General features: G+C 39.0%; 1 long non-coding RNA gene across 1 annotated transcript; it reads left to right on the top strand.

Annotated features, from left to right (window-relative positions):
* The first annotated feature begins 1851 nt into the window (after positions 1 to 1851).
* Positions 1852 to 26276, top strand: LOC311612222. The gene is made up of 3 exons (XR_014793254.1): positions 1852 to 1963; positions 17155 to 17200; positions 25525 to 26276. It is a non-coding gene; the product is annotated as an uncharacterized lncRNA (long non-coding RNA).
* Positions 26277 to 27613: the final 1337 nt, after the last annotated feature.

Raw genomic sequence — 27613 nt, 5'->3', positions numbered from 1 at the left:
ATTGATTCATTGTATTCAATAAATTAAGAATTTGTTTTCATTTGAATTGTAGGAGCTATGATAAATTATAAAGCATTTATTCAGTAGTCAGATTCAAGTCAACACAGATGACTCCAGTAGCCCAATTAAACACATTCCTAGCTTATAATTGGTTTCTGGCTTTTTCTACCTATCAGAAACCCAAGTGTATCATTATGAATTATTCAGTTTTCCTATCCATTCAGATATAACAGTATAGTCACCGGAGTAAGCCATGAGAGATGATTTCACAATGACTGGGGATTTAATAACTTAAAAATACAAATAGCATCACTTCTCACAGTGCTCTTGGTGGTCCCGGTTCTATCTCTTGCTTCAACCGTGTTTGGAAGGAAAAGACCCAGGGACACCCCTTCTTCCAGCCTCCGACCACCCTCCAGCTACTTATCCAGTCACCACCTTTGGAACCACCTCTGAGACCAGCCAACACACCTTTTTTTTTACCCTACCTTAACGCCTTATTGCCGAACAACCATGAGCTCCCAAATTTGTCAGCCTTATTCCACGGAGGTGGAGGCTACCATCAGCGGCCCGGCCAGCCTGCATCTGCAGGCCTCTCACACCTACCTCTCTCTCCGGGCTTCCATTTCGACACCGATGATGTGGCTCTGGAGGGCATGGGCAGTTCCTCGGCAAGTTGGTCGAGAAGAAGCAAGAGGGTGCTGAGCGTCTCTTAAAGATGCAAAACCAGCGCAGTGGCTGCTGGTCTCAGGACATGCTGAAGCCTCCCCAAGATGAATGGGCAAAACTCAGGATGCTATGGAAGGGGCCACAGCCTTGGAGAGGAACCTGAACCAGGCCCTTTGGGAGCTGCAGCCCCTGGGTTCTGCCCACTCACATCCTCCTCTCTCTGACTTCCTGGAGAACCACTTCCGGGGTGAGGAGGTGAAACTCATCCAGAAGATGGGCTACACCTGACTCACCTCTGCTGGCTGGCTGGCCCCCAGGCTGGGCTGGGGGAATAGCTCTTCCAAAGGCTCACCCTCCAGCACGACTAGGAGCCCTTGGAGCCCCGAGGCCTTTGAGGGGCCCCTCTGCACCCCCTGGTGTCTGGCTTTTGCCTGGGCCTCTCCCTGAAACCACTAGCCTTTCTTGAACCACCTTGAAGCCCCCTCCCATGCATTGGACCAAATGGAAACAATAAAGCTTTTTTTTTTCCCATCAAAAAGTAAAATAAAATAAAATAAAATAAAATAAAATAGCATCACTTCTAGGTTACCCCTCAGCTTACTCTGAACTGGATGATGGACTAAGTTGCTGGGCCATCGGTGGAGATAGTATCCGGTTTCCTTGTGGCTCTTTTTGGTGCCTGGATCAGATTTTCTCTTGGACCAACAGACTCTAACACCTCTTCTGGAATCAATTCCAACCGATGATGAGCTACATCTGGCCTGTGAAATGAAAATAGCAAAACCTTTGATTGAGTCCAAGTTAAGTGGATCTACATCATCTGCTCAATCAACTTTTGCCAAGATGAATGATGCTGTGTCAGTGTTCCATAATTTCAGAGGTGGATTTCCCCTTTCTAAAAACAAAGTGTTTTCCTTTACATAGGCAATGAATGGGGGTAGGGTGGGGATTACTGCTGTGTGAAATGCATTTTGGCTCCTCTATATATTTGGAAACAAAATCCCTAAAAGAATCCTATTTGAGCCTTTTTTTTCTTTCTCTTGGATCCCTGCCATGTGGGTCCTTAGCAAGTTGCACAAGGGGGGCACAGTCTCATGAACGTTCTGGAGACTGATTCATTTCCTTGCTTCCTGCTACAACAGAGTCTACACATGAGCAAGAATGTGATGCAAAGGGGAGGGCCAATAACTTTTAGAGGCCACGAGTGTTTTCCAGTTGTTTCAGCTCCTCGCTCAGATTCAACAATATTTACTCCAGGAGAAACACAGAGAAGGACAATAAATAGGAGAGAAAGGTAAAGCTTTGAAGTTCACTTTACAGATTTTTCCAGTTTCTCACATAGAAGAGTAATAAACATAGAAAGGGAGATAGGCTGAAATAGACATTTTCAAAATTGAGAAAGCAAACCAGCAGTGGGACTGGTGGCTATGGTGGAAGCTACAGTTCACATCCAATGCCTCAATCCCATTCCAGGCCTCACTGATCTCCATGGGGAGAGGAGGTTGGGAATTTTGATGTTAGGGTTGCTGAAGCATCACAGTAAAGAGTGTTTGGGATATTTTAATATAATATATTATAGTGTCAGGATTACTGGCACAGCCCCTATACCCTTAGGTCCTGATAACTATGATACAAATGATGTTACATTTGCATTAATTTCCAAGTTCTACCTGCCCATCTGATTAATATCAGGCTTCCATCTCTGTAGAGTTTTTCTAGATTATTTATGGGATACTGGTCATATCTATACCATTTCTATTGCCAAGACATGGTCTAGGTTTTTACTTTATGGTTTTACGTTCCTGTAGAGTTCATTAGAAGCTTCTAATGCCATTTTTCTCCCGTCTTCCTCCGCAGTTAACTTAACCATTAGCTAGAATACGTGGGATTCTTCGGTTGTCTTGTAAAGACTGAGCTGTCACAGTACCTTTTAATTCTAAATAGCTCCTTCTCTCACTTGCAGGCATTTAACTGCTTTCACTTGTGTCTTTTCTCAAACCTTCTCTATACTGTACTGAATTATCTAACAACAAATAAGTAAAAGTAGACCTGCGAAGTCAATGGCCGAGCTGAAAAGGAAAGGAGCTAACGAGCTGCAGGCTGAGATGAATTAGGGCTTGGAAAATTTAAAAATTGATAAAAAAAAAAAAAGGTAGAGATTGTAAGTATGTAAACTACAACACACTGCTACATTCATATACAAATTGTATAAATTTATTTTTAAGTGATGATTTAATTGAAGAAATATAAAAATCACTGGACCAATAAAGAGCAGAATGGTCAATGTAAAAACTAGACCCAGTAATATGGAGGATAAACTGGAAAAGCTTTCTCAGAACTCAAGAGAAAATGCCCCCCCCCCCAAAAAAAATAAATAAAACAAATGAGATCATTTTTTCAGATATAACCTGGAGATCCAATATGCAAATAATGCTTTTGAAAATTCAGAGAAAATGTCCCCCCAAAAAAATAAATAAAGCAAATAAGATCATTTTTTTCAGATATAACCTAGAAATTCAATGTGCAAATAATGCTTTTGAAGAAGAAGATAAATTAAGTATCAGTGATTATGGAATAATACTGGAAGTTTCCTGAGCTACAGAAGACAAGAGTAGGACATTGAAAGTCCCAGCATTTTCACTAAAATTTTTGGATTGCAAGGACATGAAAATATTCTCTAAGCACTCATGCAGTAAGAACAGCTTATCTATAAAACAGCTAAATCAGGCTAGCCTCAAACCTCGCTCAGCTGTACTATATGGATGGGGAAAAGTCAATAGATATTTACAGAATGCTGGTAGGGAAAAGTTAAGTCTATAAATGAAATGAACATGTATAGCAGCAAAGACTTTATCAGTTTTACATGAATTCAGAAAATAAATATCCATGCAGTCTTAAAAATATTATGTGAAAGTACCCTTCAACATACTCAACTATGAATAAAAGTTAAATACAGTAATAAAAATGATGGAGCTGTGGAAAACAAAAATGCCTTGGAATTTGTACCAGGCACAAATGGCTATTAGGTCAGCTATAGTTTTGGCGAGTCTATATCATCCATCAGCACAGAGAACTGGGAGTTGACTCTGCCTATTATTATTATTATCTACTGCATACAAATTCCCTTTAGTTTTAATCTGCTGTGCCATGACATGACTGGATACCCTCTTTTTGGAAACAACATTCAAATATACTACAATTTCTCATTGCATCTGGTTTAATTGATGGGGGGAAGTTCCCATGCAAATGAATATGTTGATACTCAAAATCTCTATGCCAAAATTATGTGTGAACCGATGAGGAGACTGCTGACCCTCTGCCAACTGGTGATACCCATTGATCTACACCTGACATTCCTTATTTTGCGCATGTAGCAGGCTGTGATGGTAGAAAGGAAGAGAAAAGGGAGAAAGATGAACATCAGGGAAGGACAAAAAAGGAATTTTACTCGTTTTCCCAGAACTTCTTATTTCCCCCGCCCCCAAAGAATACCTCACTACTTCAAATACAGAAATGCCAGCTCTAATATTCATACATATGTATATTTAGCTTAAAATATCAATTGAGGACCAGCCACCCTTCAAACATTTGTATGTATACTGTTCTTTTTTATAGTCCTTGTCAATAAATTGTAGAGAAATTTTGCTATTTATGCTTTTCAAAAAAAGAAACCCCATTTTTACAGCAGCCTTGTATGCAAGCCTTACCACAACTGAGGATTTATGCAATCTGCATCCGGAGTTTGACTAACAAATACACATCATGACAGCAATTTCCAACTGGTGTGTCCCAATAATCTTTGAAACATGCAATATTTGACTATTTAGTCAGGGGCTTTGACTTCTTTTCCCTTAGATTGTCAAATTTTAAAAATGACAAGAGCCAACACAATAGCCATCTGGTATGAATAAATAAAAATTATTCCTATTTTTTGGTCAGATAAGCAAAGTATGTAATATATTTTTAGTGTGCTGCAGAATTTTAGTAATTAGTTTAAATGTGCCATGGGATGAAAATGGTTGAAAATTGCTGCATTATAAAACTATATTTTTATTTTTTTAAATATATTTTTATTGATTTCAGAGAAGAAGGGAGAGGGAGAGAGAGAAACATCAATAATGAGAGAGAATCATTGACTGGCTGCCTCCTGCACGCCCCCCCATAGGGGATTGAGCCTGCAACCTAGGTACATGCCCCTGACTGGAATTGAACCCACATCCTTCAATCTGTAAGCCAGTGCTCTATCTACTGAGCCAAACTGGCTAGAGCATAATATTATAATTTAAACAGGAGTGTGATAGGAGTATTGAGTGTTCAAGAAAGATTCATCAGTGCAGCAAAAGCACAATTAAGGGTTAGAAATAATGCTAACAAGTACATATTGCTGTTTTAATTTGGAAATTTCTCTCTGGTATTTATGTGTAAAACAAAGAGTAAAAATCCTTCATTTCTTTAATGATTGCTGCTTTGCTTTTCAATTTGCTAATACGGTTCTAGATTGAGTATTTATCTACCTGATACCAAACATATAGATGAAAACCAAAACATTCAGTCAATCATTCAGCTATTTGTTAATATGCATTTTGGCATCACTTAGAAAAGAGTAATTAAAAATCATTCAGTGGATTTTTCCATTTTTGTTTATACTTTTTATATATATATGACAATATTTAGGGACAGTCATAGTTACAAGAAAAGTTTGGTCTGATTAGCAATGGCCTTTTCTTTTGTTGGGTACTTTGTGCTTTGTTAACAAAAATTTTTTTGTACTTATTTATTCTTGATTGTTAATTTACAAGCTTAATTTTTCTTTGATTGCTGAGCTCTGTCTGACCTGAATTTATTTCCATCAGTGTTTTGATTCATCTTACTATCATTTTAACCTCCTTAGATAGAGAACATAAATATATATATTCTATATATTTTATGACTTTAACTGTTTGACTCATTCTTACATAAAATTATAAATATAATTTAAATTTCTAAAATAAATATGAAATCAGACAGCTAGTCCAAAATTTTAAATTTTAAAGAAGCTCAAAAGACACTAGACAAAGGGATGAACCAGGGATCTGGGATGAGTGAGTTACTCTAATTGGGTACCAAGTTCCTAAGAGTGGAAGAGCAAAGACTGAATTGAGGGTGCGGAGTTGGGTGATACTATAAAAAAAAATCATACAAGTCCATTTTGATACTCAAACTTTTTTTTTTTTCTGTAACACAACCAAAGGCTTCCCCACACTCTCACCAGTAACTGTGTTTTGTTTAATACACAAAAATGTGTGTCTCCCCAGCCCACCTCCAACCTTACCACAGGAAAGATTCATGGCTACGAGAAAAAAGTTATCTGGACACTCACCTCTCTATGGAACTCAATGTGCAGATGTTAGTACTGTCCAAATAGCTTTCAATGCTTTCTGATGATTTTAATTTAAAACAGGGATAAAGCTTAAAGAAGCTAACACCCATCGTGTTTCAAACATTTCCTCCGAGCCAGACCAGCAGAGCATTTCCCTGCATTGTATCATGTAATTTCCACAATATGCTTAGAGCAATCAGCCCCATTTTATAGGTGCGGAAGCAGGTTTTGAAGAGATCAAGTAACATGCCCAGTGCCAGAAGCTCAGATCAGGTAAATGGCAGAGCTGGTGCCTAAACCCTGGGTGGCAGATTATGCCCCAGAGTCTGTGGTGGATGTGAACCTCCTGGGCTCCGACTGCAGCGATTCTGACTCTGGACGTTAAGGTGGGGCCCTGGAGTCTGCATTCTACAAATCTCTGGTGAGTCTTGAGTGTGGTAGAATAGGCCCAGTCCTCGAGCATAGTGACTTCCAAGCCCTTGCTCTTTCCTACTCTGGAAAGATCACTTTTCTTTGAGGGCCCCACAGATGTTTCAGTGTGTTTCCTAAGGCAGGTATGAACTATCTTCCTCAGAGACTTGTCAAGCCTCTTACTGACCTCACTTAAAACACACACACACACACACACACACACACACACACAAAAAAAAAAAAAAAAAAAAGACAAAAAAACAACAACAACACACACATTCTGATATAATAATAGTAGCTCCTGCTTATATAGAGCCCTCTTAAGTGCAAAAACATTCTGTTTTATGTCTGATATTGTCTCAAACAGCTTATCAATTACATGCCATTACTATCTCTACTCAGATTAGCAAACTAAGGAAAAACTAGATTTGAACAATAGTGTAACTCCAGAGGCCAGGCTTTTATATCAATGCATGCCTAATAGTGTTTCTGGAAGTTGTTTGGCTGAAAAACAAGCAGGCTGTCAGGACTTCATGGAACTAATAAGGTTGCCTCTGAGTATGCTTGGTGGTACTTGATAACTACCACTAGACATTGGACAGTTACATAGTTGATCCGAGGGTGCTTCAAGGCTGAGTTCAAGAGGAAAGGCAGGGAAAGAGTGCAGCAGCCTGCAGAACACTGAATGTCAAAATTTCTCCCCAAATGATTCGTAAGATTTGTGAGTAGTCAGGGGTCAGGTCTCAGTCATGATGCTTATTCTTTTGCAGGGTAGAATAAAACAGTTAAAACTTTTACTAAGTTTAAAAAAAAACAAGAAAGGAAATTTTTCCTCAAGCAAAATTTTTTCTTTAACAAAGTAAATCTTTTATAAGCATATTTTTTATTGATTTTCGAGAGAGGAAGGGAGATGGATAGAGAAACTATGTCATCTACATCGATGACAGAGAAACATGGATCAGCTTCCTTCTGCATGTCCCCTCCTGGGAATCAGCCCACAATCCAGGCCCTGACTGAATATCGAACCAGGGACCACTGAGCCACACTGGCAGGGCAATATAGTAAATCTTATTAGGATTTTAATTTTCATCAAAAAATAAATAATAAAATACAGTATAGCATTGAATGGGTTGCCATTCTACGTATATCTTATGCCAACTTTGCTAAAACTTTGCTCTGAGTTTTCTCTCTTCTATTAATTATATTTCTTTATCCTGACAACACTTCACCACTGGATCTGTTAAAGAATGCCTAGTTCACCTTTGCATTCTCAAACACAAGAAGGTATTTATATAAAACAGGCACTCAGTAAGTGTTTATCGAATTGTATTAAGTGCCTGCAGTACAATTTATCCCATGATAAAAAAACAACAACATTTTCATCAGGCAATTATGCAGAATGCTAGATCCTCAATTTTCAAATAAAGATTGACTATGAGAGTAAAGTATTGGAAAAAAAGAACTAAACTATTGAATCAAAAATGGAATTTGGCAACCCTCTAGTTTAAGGAGTATTTTTTGGTGACCAAACCTTGTTTTAAACAAAATTTTAAACAGAAACCCAAAATATTACTAAATGAAATCTGGCTGAAGGAGTGCATGGAAACAACTCTTTCCCTGTGTCTTTGAGGAGCTTTTCAAAGTGAATTTCACTTCTCAAGCCAAATTTCCTCATTGTACAGTTGAAAAGACAGAGGCTATGTGAGATGAAGAAATTGTCTTCCCAAAGTTACATTGCTAATTAGGTACAGAGTTGAAAGTACAATACACATAGTATTATCTTCAGACTATTTTTTTACTAGAACTCAGACTGGTTAAGAGAAACAATAAGCCCAAAATAGGCTTTGAGCAAACCCAGTAATACAGATATGGGCAAATCACCTGGGTCAGGAATGGGAATGTGAGGTCAACATCTGGGAGTAGCATGGCCCATTGGCATGAAGAGGCCAAACTGAGGAAGGGGCGCTTCCCAGGACAAGGGGCTCAGGTGTGATCTAAGAAAGTTGACCAGGCTTGAAAACTTCTTTTGCAGCTTGAGAACATGTGTAAGAGACTCATGGATGGTAATCAGTGAAAATTGATTTTTATGAATGCAATTCACGGGCAGCCTGAGGTCACAGAATCACATGAAGTCTGACATCCAATACAGTTCAGATTGTGTGCTTTGGGGGTACAAGTCGTAAAGTGTATGAGTTTCTAAATTGTAAGGCAGCCCTAGACAGGTGTCCTCCTATTGATCTGCATCTGGGGATTTGATTTTGCAGGTCTTGCTAAGGAACAGTAGCCTCTGCTGTCTTCTTCCTGACCTCTTTTAACCTGCATGTCGCTCTTAGCCTTTAACTTGATATGCTTCTTCTAACTTGCCTTTAATTTCTGCCTTTTTCCTGTATCTTCCTAATTCTCATGTCAAAAGAGGGTTACTGTTTAACTTTGCAAAAGGCTCCAAATTTATCAGTGTCTCACTGGACATTTTTTCAGAATAAAGTTGATCTCACACACACAAAAAGATGGGCAAGTTAGGAATCCTGGCTTTTACTTTGATAATGAAAGATTGAACACTTTGAGATTTTCCAGTTCCCATCTATTATGAACCTGTGGTAGATAGAGATCAGCTGGAGAATCAGCTCTTGATAAACAATAATTTGTTGAATAATATTCAAAAGTCCAACACTACTCTGGAATCACTAATGGTTCTTCTGTCCATAGCTGATTGAGTTGTCCTTTCAAATCAGGATTAAGGTGACTGGCGTGGCAACTTCAGAGAAAGAACATCTGCTTGCAATCTACCTGGCTGGTGGATGTATTCTAGAAATTAATTTCTGCTGCTGCCAATCTCTTGACCTTAAAAACACAAACACTGGTCCTAGAAGAAGGGTTTTGTCGTTCAAGTTCATGGCTATTCTTTTCCCCAAATGGGCCACTGATTAAGGAATCTAATTTATATTATATACATTGAAATTTTTAAAAACACAGTCAGAGCATCCAGAGGGACAGAGACCCCTCTTAATGAAATTCTAGAGGTGTCCAGTCTTTTCATATGCAAAATACATTTCCCATCTCTGTCCAACAATGGTTCGCTTTTTCATTCTTCATTGCTGGCTAATGTGACAAAGTCTCATTCTCTCATAACAAATACTACCACCCACTTCCTGCATATATACAAGCATTTCAATGCCTTCCCCTATGCAAGTAGCTGATGTTTTTTTTAAGTATTCAAACTAGGAGAATATGGCATAAAGTACACCTACCCAAATTAGCCACTGCACATGCAAACAACAGTTCTAAATATTACATTGATCATTTTTCTGTAATTTTCTGTTCATACGGATGCTTTGCATATGTTAATTAAATATACACTTTCCGCTGCCTGGGGAGCCAGAGCCCCGCACAGCAGACCAGCGTTCTCTGGTCCCAGGAGGCTGCAGCACTTAGAGGGGGACTGACACACGGTCTACCTGCTTCAGCTTGTCTTAGCAACAATGATCGCCATATGCGAAGCTGCAGGAAAACAGATGCTGTTTTTCCATTTGTGAAATCAAGTTGTTGGAAAGTACTCAGGTTTCCAATGCAGAAAAGCTCATCTAATCAAGCCACGGAGACAGTGTGAGCTTTCTCAGAAATATTTGACAACATTCTCTAGTATCGGAGACCAGAAACATATATGAAATCATAGTTCCAAAATGATAATCCCCTTTCTCTACACTTGGTTGATAATATCCGTTTTAATAGCTGGAAGTGGAGTCCCCAACTTCCTTAAACAAAGGAAGTGTATAACCCAGTTTTCAGTTGCAGAAAGAGCTTGAAGTCACCATCTCTAGGGTAGATTTACTGTAGCATCTTATCATATCAGCCATAAGTACTACAGATGAGTAGGAAGATTCCTAGTTCCCTTTTTATCAATTCAAAAGTATAATTTCCACAAAGCCCAGTAAGTGCTCTGTGATTCATTCCTACACCGTCTCTTAGAAACCACATCAACTGTAAATATTAACTTATCTGCAATTATTATTATTTTAGTTTTCTAACTTCTAGGAAGAAAATTAGACAAAGCCTAAATATGAGCAATGTAAAGCTTATATGGAAGGAACCTGGCTTCTAATCCTGTTTCCATCATTACTACCTGATTTTATTACAGCTTAACTTTTAACTTCTCTATCTATGAAATGTAAGTAATAATGCATCAAAAATTTGTCATAATAGGAAATGCAATAAGCTTTAAGAATTTTGTCCTGACACAGAAGATGCAACTTCCTGGAACACATCCCCCTGAGATGATCAAGATGCCCTATGAAAAATGGCTTCATAACAATAATCATTTTATAGATACACACATTGCTATTTGTTTGAGAAACAAAGGCATTGTGTCCATTTACAGTAATTTAGGAGATAGCATTTGAGCTGTGCTTTGAAATATGGAGATTTAATTGGATGGGGTGTTTCCACAGGAAAGAAATAGCAAAAATAAGACAAGTTTAATGGGAAGTGGGCATAGGGCATTTCCAGTGATGAGGGGTTTTAAGTTAATTTGGTCAGAGAAAGTTGAGGTTTGGTGAAGAAAACAAGAGGGAAAAGATAGGTACGTAAAGGCCAGATTACGAAGGGTTCTGAACGATGGTCTAAGGCAGTGGTCGGCAAACTGCGACTCTCTAGCCACAGGTTGCAGCTCTGTTGACTAATGAGTTTGCCGACCACTGGTCTAAGGAGTTCGGCTGTGACTCTGAGCAATGGGAAAGTTAGATGACTTGAAACAGCTGAGAATGAAAGTCAGAGCTGCACCTTATGCAGATCAACTTGGAACTTCAGTGTGTCCCATAGTTGAGCTTACTATGAACTAGCACTCTCCTTGCATATTAAAAGAAGAATGGACTATGGTAAAGAATATTACAATCCAAGAGGAAAGAACATAAATAGGAAACAGTTATAAATAAGTGTTGGGATAAAATTAAGCACTAAATTGTGTGGTAACAATAATTGTCATTGAACTTTATAGTCTACAAATCACTCTCACAGTATTAATCTCAGCCCCTCAATAAATATTTTCAGAACTAATGAACAATCAACTCTTTGAGGTAAATAGGAAAGGTAAGGAATCTGAGAATTGAAGTTACATGGGGCAGTAAGTGTTGATTTTGGACTCAAAACAGATCCCTTCATGGTTCTTCATCGTCTGGTTTTTGTAGATTGCTGTGCAGGAGTTAGACGAAAACAACATGTGCAGGAGTTAGACGAAAACAACATGTCATTGAGTTCCTCTGTCTTTGAGTTCACTAAGTACTACTGAAGGGAGGAAGAGAAAAGACAGAGTATGCTAGACTATTCGCCCATGAGTAATAGTTAAATATTTCTGTGAACAAAGCATTCCTTAAATGGATATTTAATGACCAGTTAGTTGATGACTAATGGATATGACAAAAGTCTTTTTCATCAAAGATTTGGGGCACATAAATGAAACCATTTCTCAGACCTTTTGGCAACCCAGGGAACCACCCAAGAGCCTTTGGAAAAACAAATGCCTTTCTGCTCAAATCAGCCCAAACTGATGTGGGCTACTAAGAATCCTGATACAGTAATTTTTAGTACCATAAATAGGTGCAAAGTTTCTGTACATAGTCAACTATGTGGACCCATATCAGAGTCCTGGCTCATTACTTATCATGTATCCTTGAACATGTATCTTAACCTGGATGAACATGTTTTATATCCATAAAGTTGCAGAAAGGATTTCTATTCCATCACCCTTTACCAAACAAATAAATACATGTAAAATTGCTATCATATGTTAAGTGGCTTATGTTATAGAAGTGAAAGTATTGTTTACCCAAAGTATCATGATTATTTTTATTTCATATTAGTGGTCCGGTGCACAAAATTCATGCACGGGTTTGGGGAAGTTTCCTCAGCCCAGTCTACACCTTCTCCATTCAGGGACCTCTTGGGTGATGTCTGACTACCAGATTAGGGATCGGGCCTAAACTGGCAGCTGACATCCCTCTCGCAATCTGGGGCCACTGGCTCCTAACAGCTCACCTGCCTGCCTGTCCAATCGCCCCTAACTGCCTCTGCCTGCCTGCCTGATCACTCCTGACTGCCCTCCCCTGCTGGCCTGATCTTGCCCCCCAACTGCTTTAAAATCCCTCTCAGCCCCCACCTTAAGTTCTGCCTTCGCAGTTCACCCAGATTAGGTTCTGATTGACCAATTTCTATGCCAGTCAGCATCAAAAGCTCCGCCTCCCAGACAGCCATTTGCTCCTTGTAGTTCACCCAGATTTGGTTCTGATTGGTCAGTTTCTATGCTAATCAGTGTCTCTGGCCTATCTCTGGGCCTGATCAGAGAGGTGGGGCTTATCAGCAGCCCTTGTGGACAAATGACACTCTGTAGACAAATGACACTTGCACTGACTTTTGGCCACCCTGAGAAACGTGGAATCTAGGCATCCAACTTGATTGGCAATAGTTCAAAATTATGTAAACACCCAGGCTGTGAGTTGACAGTAGGAAGTTTTATTGAGAGGAATAAAAAGACCACAAACATTCTGCATCTGGAACTGATAAATGGTAATTGCCTCAAGTCTCACAAGGACCCAAAATGTTGCTTCTACAGGCTAGATGTCTGAAAGGTGTTTTTATGAGCTTTTCCTTAAAAGCCCTTAAATTTTTCACTGCTGCTCATTCCAATACATATTACAAGGCCATTGAGCATGAAGAAGGCCCTGGTGAAATAAAGAAGACAGTCTTGTCCTCCTGGGATTTACAATGTGGAAGATTGTCCCTCTGTCGGTGTGAAATTTCCTCTGAGTTGGCTTGGCCTCTTACATCTACCTGAGCACCATCAGGTTCATTTCCTGACATTGGTTGCTTCTATTTGTTGAGTGGAATTTTACATCTATTTGGGGAATTTCCAAAGTTTTCCTTGTACTTCATGATTTTAACAGTTAAAGGCTGAGGCTGTCTCTAACCTTCACACCACAGTGGCAATGCAGGAAGTCCTGTGCAACACCCACCGCACTGTTGTCTCTCTTGGGAAGGCTTGCTTGTTTGCTGCATTTCTGAAACCTGTGGGCTTTCTTTTTGGTTTATTTTGTAGTAGAGTGACTTTGAGTAAATATATTCTTTTTCCAAGAAGCTTGAGAGCCAATCCATTAGCAAATCCAGGCTGCTCTACTTCCAAAATATATTTTGAATCTGACCACTTCCATCTCCTCCATCCCTATTATCACAGTCCCGAGCCACCTTCTTCCCTAGAAAGCAGCAGTTGCCTCCCGTCTTTCCTGTTCTCCCATCGCCTTATTACAATCTGTGCTCTAGAAGGCAGCCAGTGATGTGGGTAAAATGCAAACCAGGTCTTGTCACTTCCCTGCCTGGATCCTTCAATGATATCCCATAGCAGTCAGATTGAAGCCCTCAAGTGCCTGTGGATGCTAAGAGGGTTGGAGGTAGGAAACGAGGTGACAAAGTCAACCAGGAATGGTCAGCATCCCACTCAAGCCTCACCCTCTCTGCTGGCCTGACTATAACGTCAATAAGTAAAGTCCGCTTCCATTTATATAGAAACTCTGAGCTTACCGCTCCCTCTACCTGGAACTCTGTTCACCCCCTTAATTCTCAGGCTTTGCTTTCTCACTTCATCCCAGCCTGCCCAACTGTCACTTCCTCAGAGATCCTTGCCTGTCCCCTAGCTAAATATCACCTGTGTCCTGCCACCATGCTTTATCCTCTTTTTTTAAAATTTCTTTATTGATCAAGGTGTTACATATGTGTCTTTATTCCCCCATTACCCTCCCATCCCCTCTCTCATGCCCTCACTCCCCTGTTGTCTGTGTTTTATCCTCTTATTCTTGGTGTTGCTTCATTTGATTTAAAATGGCCTAACATAATGGGATTCATTTATCAATTCCTTCACTAGAATGTAAGCTCCATGAAGGCAGGGACAAACAAAGGGTCCCAATAAGGAGTTATGGAATGAATGAGACATCATATTTCATTTTTACCAAAAATTATGAGATATTCTTCATCTTGGTTAGAAGAGGAACATAAGGCTCATAAAGGTTAAATTATTTGCAGTGTGGAACAGATCCAAAGTACAAATTCATTGCCTCCCCATGTCAAAGGACTTGCTCATTCCTCCACAGTCCCTCCCCCGCCCATGTGCATCCTTTGAGAAAGCTCTCTGGATAAATAGCTTGGACATTTGTTCAACAAATATTTATTAAAGAATAGATTTTAAATGTATTTCAGGGGGGGGGGAAAGTCTTGATCAAACTTAATGCTATCATTTAAAATCTAAAGCAAAGAAATAGGTTTCACAAATCATCAGCATCTTTTGCAAGATTTCTTCGGGATCCTGAGAACCAGGATCACTGCAGAAGCAGCCAGACTCTCTCCTTAGCAGCATATCCCTCCGTCTGCACTGCTCCGACCACCCACGGCCCCAAGCTCCTGTCCCAAACCACAGCCTCATAATTGGTAGTGGATATTTTAAGATAAAAGCTGTACCTGGCAAATAAAGAAACATATCTGTTCTAAGTTTAATTAAATAAGTCTGGGCAGCCTTTTTTGCAATATGGAGATTAACTGTCAACTTTATGTTAATATGATCTCAGAGAATAAAGCTGCTATAAAAAGTTTCTCCCCTCACCCCTTGCCGAAGCACCTCATGTTGTTGTATTGACATTTCTTTAAATTAGTAGTGTCTTATTAAAACATCACCGGGTCCATTTAACTGCAAGAACAAGGCAGTTTAAAATATCTAACAAATTCCAAATGTTATTCTGAAGAGATTGTACGAATAAACTGAAACCATATCTAGTATAGGGAGAAAATACTGTCACGATGATTGGATTTTCAGCATCTCGGTGGGATCCTTCAATGCCAGACTCTCCTTCATCTGATTAACAGAGGATTATAAAGATCTTCTGAGCACTCTCAGTATAGTACAAAGAGCCTTTCATTTCTCTGAGTTTCCCCGTGTGTGTGTGTGTGTGTGTGTGTGTGTGTGTGAAAAAGATGTACCACCCCATTTTTTCTATTTTGTGATTTAAGAAAAAAAAAATACTAACAGTTTGAATCATGAGCCCTGTTGTGGGGACTGAGTTAATTAAAAACCTGATGTATACATACAGCTGATCCTACTCCCCCTAATGAAGAACATTAATTCTAGGACATGTGTGGCTGTAGTCACATTGCTACAAATTACTGGACTCTTTCCTTTATCTGTTTCCAAGAAAGTCTCCCCCTGTTAGTTAGGAAAAAAGAAAAATATGATGCCTTAGTTCTGAGCAGCATAAATTACATGCATCAATCAGAGGGAGCTAAATTAAAATACACATTTGGCAAACAAATATGAATATGTTGATCTCATCTGTGAATCACAATGATTTAGTGCCAGGACTGACCCCCCGCTGTTCAACGGGAAGGTCACCGTGAGCAGTTTCTTTCTCATTGAGAAATGCTTTCGTGTCTTTTAAGGATGCAATTTTATACATGCCCTAATGTTCTGTATCACCAGTGATTCCTGTGTACAGAGACTGATTTATTTTATAAAGAAAATACAGGCTCATTTTTATTTATGTAATTCAAAACAGATAGCTAAATTAAAATGTGGGGTGGGGGAAACACAGTGGTTTATGGCTCCTGGGCTGAGGAGCCTCCAATGTGTTTATGATATTTTCTAATCTAGCAGGATACTATTCGTGAAATGGAATGCTACACCTTTCCGATATTGAGTGATCATAAATCAGTCTGTTCTTATCACCTTCTGCATGCATCCTTGGGGCAGGGATAACTGCAGGAGAGATGCCCATTACATGGCATACCTTAAGTAGAGGTGATGTTGGGTCCTTCAGGTTGCCATTTTTTAAAAAAAATATCTGTAGGTGAAGCAGGCAGATTGAGTAACACAGGGATCTTCCCGGACAGAAGTGTGTTTTATGTTGTGACATTTACTGTGAATATTCATGTTGTATTTCCTTGGTAAGGTGTCATGCTCATAACTACAAACCAGTGCGATGATCCTGTCTGTACTAAAGGAGGGGGAATGCAATGCATGGCTTGGATAGTTTACAACTTAGTACTGAGAACACTTGCAGCTAAACACAAGAAGTTCAACTACAAAACTAAGATAGAACTGCATGACACGCATGCCTTCGTCTGCCGGTCACCTGAGGCATTTGTTAAAGCATAGATTCCCAGGCCTCACTCCCCCAGTTTCTAAGTCAGTAGGTCTGGAATGTGACGTGGGATCTTCCTTTCTCATGGGTTCTCCAGGTGGTTCTTGTTAAATATGACTCATAACAAACTTTGAGAAAGACTGCTGGAAAGATAATGGGTGGAAAGAAGGCTACGTGATTCATAATTCCTTGTTTTTAGCAGTCTGACAAAAGATTTTATCAAAAGATTAAAAATCCAGAGTTGAGATGAGCAATTTGTGCAAAAAAAAAAAAAAAAAAAATTGTTGCTTGAGACAGCAGGGTTCTAGAAGGATGTATTATGATTAAGTATTTGGGAGGAGACGGAAAATAAGGCAGATCAAATAGGGAGCTGCCTGAAATCAGGCACCTTTCAGCTACAACAGCCAAACCTCACAGATCTTTTCCAGTAAATTCCAATTTTAAATATTCAGTTCCATTATCCCCATACCCTGTGCACCAATTTTTGACTCCGGCAATGTGATTGCTATGTTTCTTGGGCAGATTCTCAGATTATGTTTCTCATTCTAGGGTACTAATAAGTACAGAAGCTTCCAGAAGAAAGAAATCCACTGAGGTAAGGTGAAAGAAGTATCTTTATGTCTTACCTATTTTGGAAAGGGGGGGGGGGACAATAGTTTTGTCTACTTCTTCTATGATGCAATTGAGAAACACTGAAGTATTCAGAAAAGTAAAATGATGTGACCAAAATGATGTTTGAGGAATATTGTGTCTTGGGGAGGAAAAAGAAAGAGCAAACCTACGTCAATTTTGCACAGATCCATGTTGATTGTTAAGATAGTCAAGACGAATGGGTTGGTTGTGCCGCAGTCTGTTCATTTGGCTCAGATAGGCACTGCCAAGAGTAACTTGGGTACAATTTTGCTCTGTGCTAATTAGAGTTGGTCAAATGATCCTCTGATGAATTTCCTCCCCTGGATAGAATTTTCGAGGATATACAAAAACAAAGTAATTACTGGAGGGTGCCAATTACCCATAGGGGCGCCATCTACACTGGAGCCAGGGATGTAGAACCCCGTCTCAAATTTTTAGAAATTTTGCTCCCCAACTAACACGACCCCATTAAAAGTCCTCTTTTAGTGGGCACACAACCAATAGTGCATATGCTGATGGCATTTGCACATACAAATCTGATAGTTAGGCACACCATTACCCAATTTACACATGCAAATGCAGTAATTGCGTGCACTGGGTACTCAGGGGAACCTGGCACACACCCAACAGGGAGGCCTTTTCAAAGCATGACCAGCTCACCAAATTCCTCCCCCAGCAGCTCATGGTACCGTCTTACCCCATTATACAGAGTCTGTGGGATTCTGGGAGAAAGGATACGTGCTTTGTGGATTTCCCTGAATATGAATGAAACTTTGCAAATCTCTGCTTGATTTGGACATGTTCTAAGTTCTCTTTTCGTTTCTTCAATTAATTATAGACGTCACCATTCTATTTTTCTGCTTTAAAAATCAACTCTGATTAGAAAGTACAAATTCTCTCATTACGACTTATTCTCATCTATAACTAGGGAGATGGATTATGAATTGTTGCAATAGATGATTTGCACTTTTAAAAGAATGGAAATTACTGTTTACAGCTATGTGCACATGTGTTTACTCCAAGATGCATTCGATTATTCTAATTGACTGAGCTGCTGTAGAAGCAGCCATTAACTATCTCCTGTTTCTTTGTTTATGTATTTTAAAAAGCCTAGGGCCTCTTGACTACTCAGGTGGTACACTAAAGGCAAAGTAAGTTAAGAAGTATAAATAAGATTAAGTGTATTTGTTTTGCCAGTGTTTCTTATAGAGGGGAAGTGAAAGAGTCAGAGATACATCATGGCAAGATTTTTTAAGGTAGCAAAGAAATCATGAGAGGAAATTTCACCAAAAGTGGAGAAATAAGGGATATTATGAGAGAGAGAAAAATGGAATTGGAGATTATAATTCTCATTAATTCAATCAATAAAATTATAACTTATTTATTAAGAAAATACTGTGTGCTTACTACATTCCATATATATACTGATTTAGGTGTCCTTTTATCTCCTTATTCTCATTGCTGAACATTCCATTTCGTCTCTGTTGGCCCCTTAACTGGTAGGTTTGTCCAGAACCCCAGATTTGTCCTCAACTTTCTGCTCACTTTACCATCTCTTCATGAGAAGCTTCATCTTCATTTCTGACCTCCATGTCTCTTTCTCCAGACTAGACTTCTCATCTAAATTCCAAATCTAGATTTCTAGAAGCCTTTTTAAAAATACATAAACAAAGAAACAGGAGATAGTTAATGGCTGCTTCTACAGCAGCTCAGTCAATTAGAATAATTGAATGCAACTTGGAGTAAACACATGTGCACATAGCTGTAAACAGTAATTTCCATTCTTTTAAAAGTGCAAATCATCTACTGCAACAATTCATAATCCATCTCTCTAGTTATAGATGAGAATAAGTCATAATGAGAGAATCTGTACTTTCTAATCAGCCCATCAAATTGTTCCAGTATATAGCAATCTTAAAACTCCATAGAGGGATATGTATTTTCTCCACACTTCATGCTATAGGTATCTTCGGATTTTCTCTGTATCTTCAAGTCACACATCCTATTTATCACTGAGTCCAGTAATATTTTCAATTCAAAAATGTTTCATTTTGAGTTTGGTCTCTTCCCACTGCCTGCCTGGATTCAGGACACTTGCAATGCTTTTATAGCTTTCATCCGTCTCTCTTCTAGGTTACTCTATTCCCTCACTCTCTCACCAGGAGTGTCTTCCTGAAGTGCACTCTGTTTATATACTGCTTGCTTAGTGCCTTTAATTGCTTCCATAAACATACACAAAAATACATGCTATAAAGTTCAAATTCCATTGTTTCCTGTACCAGATCTGGTTGCATTGCACCTGACTATTATTGTCATGGGAAAACCCATTAACTTTCACACTGCAATGTCATTGCTCATGCCACCCCCTCCTATTGATATGCTCCTCCCTCTTTATTAGCACTAGCTTTCATTTTGTTGCTTTTTTCTCTTCATCTTTCAAAGTCTACCGTAAATGACTTCTCTTTTATGAAACTATTCTGGTACCTACTCCAGCAACAGAGCAAATGATATTGTCATCTTGTTAATAATACTGCTTTTTACCATATTTCTCCATTTCAAGTCAGCATCAAATCCATTTTATATAATAAACTAGAGGCTCGGTGCACAAAATTGTGCACTGGGGGGGGGGCACATCTTTCATCCTGGCCTATGCCCTCTCACAGTGAAGGAGCCCCACAATTGGTCACCCCAAAGAGGTAGGCCCTGCCCTAGTGGCATGTGCCCAGGGCCGCAGGAACCCCATCTTCGCTGTGCATGCAGCCATCTTGTGATGGCGTGAAGGCATCACAGTGTGAGGACCACCTAGGCTTTTATTAGTAAGATGCTGACAAATTGTTTCCTATTTCCACCTTGGATTGTACACTTCTTAAATCAGGAACTGAATTAAGTCAGTGTCTTCCAACCAAAGACTACCTAGAACATACCTACAATTGAAGTTGGGTTTATTGATATTTCAAAGAGAAAGGATACTCACTTGCCATGGGGCATGTTGGAGAGTTAGAACTAATTAATATGAAGTATTTGGCTTTGTATTATGTGCTTTTGGTGAGTATTTAAGGAACTAAGGCTTTGTTTTGGATTTGATGCTGATTTGAAATGGAGGTAATTCTGATTGGCAATCTTTAAAAAAATCTCAACTAGAAGGAGAAAAATATAGATAGAAGTTAAAGTTGTAATTGTTAAAGAATCAGTAGTCACATGTATTAGACATGATATGGGGATTCTTCATTTTCGTGGCTTAAAATGTTCATGTTTGTTTGTATTCAGACATCAATATGCTGTGCTTTTGTTTTGATCCTTCATGGACCTAGAAGTGGCCTCTTCTGATACTGGTGTTTGGTGAATTGTTTGTGTTTAACTGGGGAACAATGCCTAGATGGGAGTGCCAGGCCAGCTCCTAGCAACACCGGAGCCTGATCGTGCTGGGCCAGTTTTTAGCTGTCAGGTCCTGCTTTTTCCTTCCAGGCCTCCTTTTCAACCCAGGGAAGACAAAGACAGGCTATGGGATATCAATCCATGATATTCAGATTTTCCCCCTTAACAAGATTTGCTGATTAAGATCAGGAGGTGTCCAGAGAAGGTAGTCAATCACATACAAGGGTTAAATCCATTTTTTCTTTCTTTCCTTTTATTGTAGGATGAGTTACCTTATGTAACCATGGCTGTGCTTTAGCATTTCAGACTGAATAAAATACACCAGTCAACTATAACACAATTACCACAGGGAAAAAAACAACAACAAACATTATTAGTCCTTGTAACAAGCCTTGAATCCAGGAGTTAAGATTCTAAAACCTAGGCAATGAAAGCGTGTGCCAGAATCCAATTATGCCTGTTGTTTTTCTTAGTCATGGCTGTTTTACTTGCCTTGTAACACACATAGGTAAGGCAAAGAAGTATGTACTCTAGGATGCCTTATCCTTAGCTAGCTAAAAGAAAACCAATGGCTATTGAGCTGTTTATGACAATGCTGGCTAATACATTTAAAATTGTTTGTTGGGTTTCTAGGGCAGAATTTATGTCATTTTTGATGTTTGCTAAGATCAGAGACACACTTTAGACCATATTTTACAATTATATTATCCATTCTGTGGGGTAATTGTAGTTCACAGTCAGTGTGTAGCAAACATATAATTCCAATGTTCACATAAGGAATAGTGTCCTATTGGGCAAGAACTATACTGAAAGTAAAAATAGCATTTAGGATAACAGACATGAACCATTTTCTTTTTTCAACAGTGTATAACTTCTTGAGTGGTGTTAAACAATTCCTTCAAAACAGGATTGAGTGTCTCTGAAGAGAACAAGTTAACTATTATACTGGCAACATCTCCAACATTAATTTTTATTTCTGATGAACTAGATTTTGCTGATATGGTTATAATGCCTTTGACAGGTTCCTTTAGTTGACATGAGGCCAACGTTCACTTTTTGTAAGATTAAAGTTGGGCTTAAATGATGTGAGGTATACTTACGTATCAAGAGTGAACTGAAAAAAGGACTCTATCATCTGAACTGTTTAATAATTATTAATTAATCAATTTTTTTGGCAATAGGTCAATCAAAACAGTAGCTATTAATTTAGAAAACGTGCCAGTGAGTTTTTGTGTAAAGTGGCAAAAGTCCACAGGAAGTTAATTAAAGTTAACAGGACAAAGATTTTTTTTTTTTTTAAATCTTTAAAATATATTTTTGAGAGTTTTTTTTTATTTAGTTAATGAAGAATGTAAAGTCTAATAATAGGCAATATTAGTGGTACAGCAAAAAGTACAAAAAAAAAGTTGCTGAGAAATCAGGAAATTACGTTTATTGTATTGTCTCCATGGAAGCTGTCTACTTTTGTGATCACCAGCTCACTCCAAGGTTTTGGATGGCAGTTGTCTACTTATGTAGGTGTCCCATAGACAATTCCTAAGAATCTTCTTCTTTTTTTTGGCAACTTTATTTATTTTTATTTTTTTAATATATTTTATTGATATTTTACAGAGAGGAGAAAGGGAGAGAGATAGAGAGCTAGAAACGTCGATGAGAGAGAAACATCGACCAGCTGCCTCTTGCACACCCCCTACCGGGGATGTGCCCACAACCAATGTACATGCCCTTGACCGGAATCGAACCTGGGACCTTTCAGTCCTCAGACCGACGCTCTACCACTGAGCCAAACCGGTTTCGGCCCTAAGAATCTTCTGTTTAAGGTCCCATTATGAAATGTAAGTAAAATGGAATTGATGTATGTCTTTAAGTTGGTAAGCATTGCCCAAGTGAACAACACCTTAAGTTTTACTGTTGTGTTCATTATTAACAGTCCCTGCCAATTTCTTCTTTATCATGGCTTACAGGCAGTTTTTCAAAAGATCAAGTTTAGATTTCAGAGTATGCAGAGACTATTTAGGTGGATGCTTTAGAAATGCACCTCTACCTACTGATGACAAAGCCTTGGTTATAAATCTATTACATTATGCAAGTCAGCATAACTTTGCTCCTCATGAACACAGCACAGGCCTTTTTCTGCATTTAACACAATGCCTTGTACATAGTGAGTGCTCACTGAATAGCTGTGGGTTTGATCTGATTAGGCAGACAAATACTAAACTGACCACTAAAGTTATATTCATTGTCTTGTTACTGTTTAAATGTACATGCCAGGAATTACTCACATTTCACAAGAAAACCTTTAGGACTTTCATCTCTGTTTACACTTGAGAAATGCTAACTGAAAAATAATTCAATGAATAAAATATTGTGAGCCACACAAGTTCTGTGAAAACATAGAGAATGAACATATTTTGTTCACTGAGCTCTAGCCTAGAGGGGCAGCAACTCACACCTTCTTATCAATAGTAATAAATTGGCAGCCTCAACCTACTGTAATTCTCTTGGGCAGGTGCTGTCACACATTAAGTACTTGGATACAAGTTTCTTCCCTGGAGAATTAAACTAACTGCTATATCAAACTCAGAGTATATAGTCTCTCTTCAGAGGTTTTAACTGGTTCCTTTTCATTTTAACAAATACATCAGGGAAAACTGAGGCTAATAAGAAAGAAGAAAAGAAAATGTATTTTTTTTAAAATACCTACAAGTGGGACTCATGCTGGTGGGCTGAGAGAGTGAGAATTACAGTTATTTTTCTATCTTGAGACTGACGCATGAAGTGCCATTGGGGCATCCATAGGCAGAGAGAGACAGTGAATGAGGCTCACTAGAATGAACAGACTTGGTAGATGACTAACAGGTTCTACAAAATGGCCAAAGAAAATGTCTTAGGGATAAGGTGAGCTTAATAGGAATTCAGGCAACAAGTAGCATTATAATTTGTAGAAGTGGCAGCAAAGTCACAACAACAAGGAAGTGACCACAAATAAGAATCAGGAGGAGGCAGTCACCATCTAGACTCACCCAGTCTGGCCATTGGGTGCCTTATGGGTGAGGAGAGCTGGGACTGAAAAGGCAGTGAGACCACAGGTCATCACTGGGATGCCTTCATTTGGTGGCCACTCTCTAACCCAGTGGGGAGAACTGAAGTTATTGCAATACGGTTCTCTGCACATCAGGATTGACTATGGAACCAGGCAGAGCTTCACGTTCGAATCGTGAGGCAGAGGCTTAGGAAATGAGGTAAGGACTGACATAATGTAGGTGATGCAGCTAGAAGTCTCTATTAAGAAAGACCAATCTTCTCTGTGTGCACTGCCCACCCCCCATGCACACAGAAATACCAGTCTGCTTATGGGAACAAAATGAGAAAACAGAATGATGTCATTATTGTTTACTATCTTCAGAGTTCAAAAACATATTTTTATAATACACATCTCCTTTGAAACATGTATCCTAAAGGATAGAAGTTGGTTTCTCTATTCCCAGGGCATTAATTACATTATTCTAGACCTAATAATTGATAGCGAAGATTAGTCACACTATAGAACCAGTGGTCTTGAGAATCAAGACCCTCATGTTTGAAACTGAGCTTCTCTACTCATTTTATGATGTTCAGTAAGTTACCCAATATCCAAGTAGATAGTGAACAAGATACTAAGATCAAGACAGCTGGTGATAAAATGAAATATAAGACTTAAACATTTAATGTAGTTATAAATTATTGCATACATTTTATCCTATCCAAAAGCTTTGCCTTTCAAAGCTTTTCTGATTAATGTACTGGTTCTGCAAGTAATCTGGTAAATCAGATATCCTATAGACAGAGTGTTGATTTCATAATTTTGTAACTTATCATTGGCAATGAGCTGCAACAGCAATCTTGAAAAAATTTTTAAAATATATTTTATTGATTTTTTTATGGAGAGGAAGGGAGAGGAATAGAGTTAGAAACAGCAATGAGAGAGAAATTTCTATCAGCTGCCTCCTGCCCACCCTCTACTGAGGATGTGCTCGCAACCAAGGTACATTCCCTTGACTGGAATCAAACCTGGGACCTTTCAGTCCACTGGCCGAGGCGCTATCCACTGAGCAAAACTGGTTAGGGCAGATTCTGATTTCTTCTTATTTGCCTATAAAAAGGAAGAAGAGAAAGAAAAGAGGGAGGGAGGGAAGGAAGGAAGAAGGGAGGGGGGAAGGAAGGGAGGGGGGAAGGAAGGAAGGAAGGAAGGAAGGAAGGAAGGAAGGAAGGAAGGAAGGAAGGAAGGAAGGAAGGAAGGAAGGAAGGGAGAAAAGTTGGTTGTGTTTTGGCTTCAGAAAGCGAGATCCTGCAGTTGAGACAGGATAGAAATAGCTTTTAAAAGCTAAATGAAATGAATAGTCTTGCAAAGGGAAAAAATGGAATTTTTCACGAGTCCCTAGAAACCTGCAAAAAAGCGTCAGAACTGTTGTTTTCAGTAATAATTGTGATTACTTGGTTAAAATACCCGCACGAGAAGATCTCTACATTTTTTGTGCCTCTACAAGGAAAATTAAAACAGAACACACAGCACTGGGGCCAATTTGTTTCCAAGGAAGTCAATTATTAATACAGTATTTAGTATTTAATGAACTAAGCCTAAGCGTGTGAAACGCTGCAAAGAGATCTTCATACCAGCGGAGAACAGGTGTTGGTAGAAGCTTTGCCCGTATGTTTACCAGCTGATTAGTACCCATTAAAATGATAATAATCTAATAAAAATACTTTATATCTAGTGGAAGGAGAAAGTCTCCTGTGTTTGGAAAAATTATTTTATTTCTATTGCCATAGCAGTGATAAGATTGAAGTAACAAAGAGCCACACAAAATCAGCCTGAAAACTCTGAATGTCTGTACCTTAGCCTTCTCCCCTTCTGTTCCCCTTTCTCCACAGGTTGTCTAGGCAGTCAGGACAGTCACTTTTTTTTTTCACGGATTCAAAGAAGGACAAACAGATATCCACTTACCAACATCCTCTTCAGCAACAATAAAATAAATCAGATCCTTAGTAAACTAGGCTGCTTTCTACCATCAACAGGTCAAATAACAAGTGCTGGCAAGGATGTGGAGAAAAGGGAACCCTAGTGTACTGTTGGTGAGAATGCAGGCTGCTACAGTCAATGTGGGAAACAGCATGGAGTTACATTAAAAAAAAAATAGAACTGCCTTTTGACCCAGTGATCCCCTCTGGGACCATATCTTCTGAATTCCAAAACACCAATCCGAAAGAATGCATGCACTCCTATGTTCATAGCAGCATTATTTACAATAGCCAAGTGCCCATCAGTCAACAAATGGATTAAAAAAAAAGCTGTGGTATATTTACACAAAGGAATACTGTATGGCTATGAAAAAGAAAGAAGTCTTACCCTTTGAGACAGCATGGATGGACCTGGAGAGTATTATGCTAAGTGAAATAAGCCAATCATAGATACATCATATGATCTCACTTATATGTGGAATCTACTGGACAAAATAAACTGGTGAACAAAAAAGAAAAAGAGGCAAGGATACAGAGAATAGGTTGACAGCTGACAAGGGGGAGAGAGGGGACTTGTTGAAAGAAGGTGAAGAGATTAGCCAAAGAACATATATGCAAAACCCATAGATACAGACAACAGTGATGGCCAGAGGGAAGAGCGTGGTTGCATGGAGGGGGGAAAAGGAGGCAAGGGAGGGCACCTGTAATAGTGTCCACAATAAAAATAAAGTTTTTTAAAAAGAGTGAAAAGTAACTTGCCCATAGTAACATAGTGGGAAGTGGTACATTTGCGCTCTTATAATCTGTCCTTGGAAATAAATTATCTCATTATCTAGTTTATTCTGCTTATGAATCCATTTTTTAAAAATATATATTTTATTGATTTTTCACAGAGAGGAAGGAAGAGAAATAGAGAGCTAGAAATGTTGATGAGAGAGAATCATCGACCAGCTGCCTCCTGCACACCCCCTACTGGGGATGTGCCCACAACCAAGGTATATGCCCTTGACCAGAATCGAACCTGGGACCTTTCAGTCCGCAGACCGACGCTCTATCCACTGAGCTAAACCGGTTTCGGCGTATGAATCCATTTTGTTTGTGACTCTATTCCATCTAGTTTAACAATATTTAGTGAATGCATTCTTATACCAGTTATTGTTCTGAAGTTGGGATTTTTAATTCTTCAAATAACAATGCTGAGTTATCTGCCTTAGGAGATTGAGTGAAGCCATGGGGGTCCTGAAGGACCATCCGGGCCTTGGTCATCCAGAGAGCAACCAAGTATTTGCTAAAGAAACTCTGAGACATCAATTTGCAATTGCCTGGCAAACTCCTGATTTCAGACTAGTCATAGTAAATATTGTGATGAATGTGAGGTCACATGATCCCCAGTCCCACAGTTCCAACCACTTCTCTGCCTGATACATTCTATTTATTCGGTCTCCGCTGAGCCTGGCACATTTTGTGTTTGCTCTCTACCAAAGCTGAGCTCAGGACATTTTCAGGAATTGAGCTACAATATAGGATAGAGGTAGAAAACTTAGGGTTATTTCCATTGTGACCGGGATCAAATCCCTCCAAGCTGACCTATTAAAGGTCCCCTGGAGGAAGTGTGGGCATGTGGCCAAGTATAAGTGATAGAGGTTAACATGCATTTACCAGCCTCATTTATCTGTAAAGGTTATAGGGCCCAAATACTACACAACGGGATGGCTTCTTAAAAGTGCTGATGAAAACACAGTAGAAAAATTAAGTAAGGGGGTAAAAAAAAATATTTCTATTGATTTATTTTAATGGTGATGAGGACCCTATTGAAATTTAAATTACAGACAGGAGCCAATGGAAGAAAAACCAGATGATTTTTGAAAATAAAAATTTTGTGGTAAACGAACAAGAAAGAAGCATCTCAACACTAATATCAAAGTCTGTCCTTTGTTTATATGTTCTGCAACTTCCAGATTGTGCAATATTTTTAAATTGCTTAATAGTTCTGATGAACAGA

The sequence above is a fragment of the Pipistrellus hanaki genome, assembly GCF_964339955.1.
Source record: "Pipistrellus hanaki genome assembly, chromosome: 17".
Taxonomy (NCBI): Eukaryota; Metazoa; Chordata; class Mammalia; order Chiroptera; family Vespertilionidae; genus Pipistrellus; species Pipistrellus hanaki.
The sequence above is the reverse complement of the archived record's forward strand: the minus strand, read 5'-3'. Positions and strand labels throughout refer to the sequence as shown.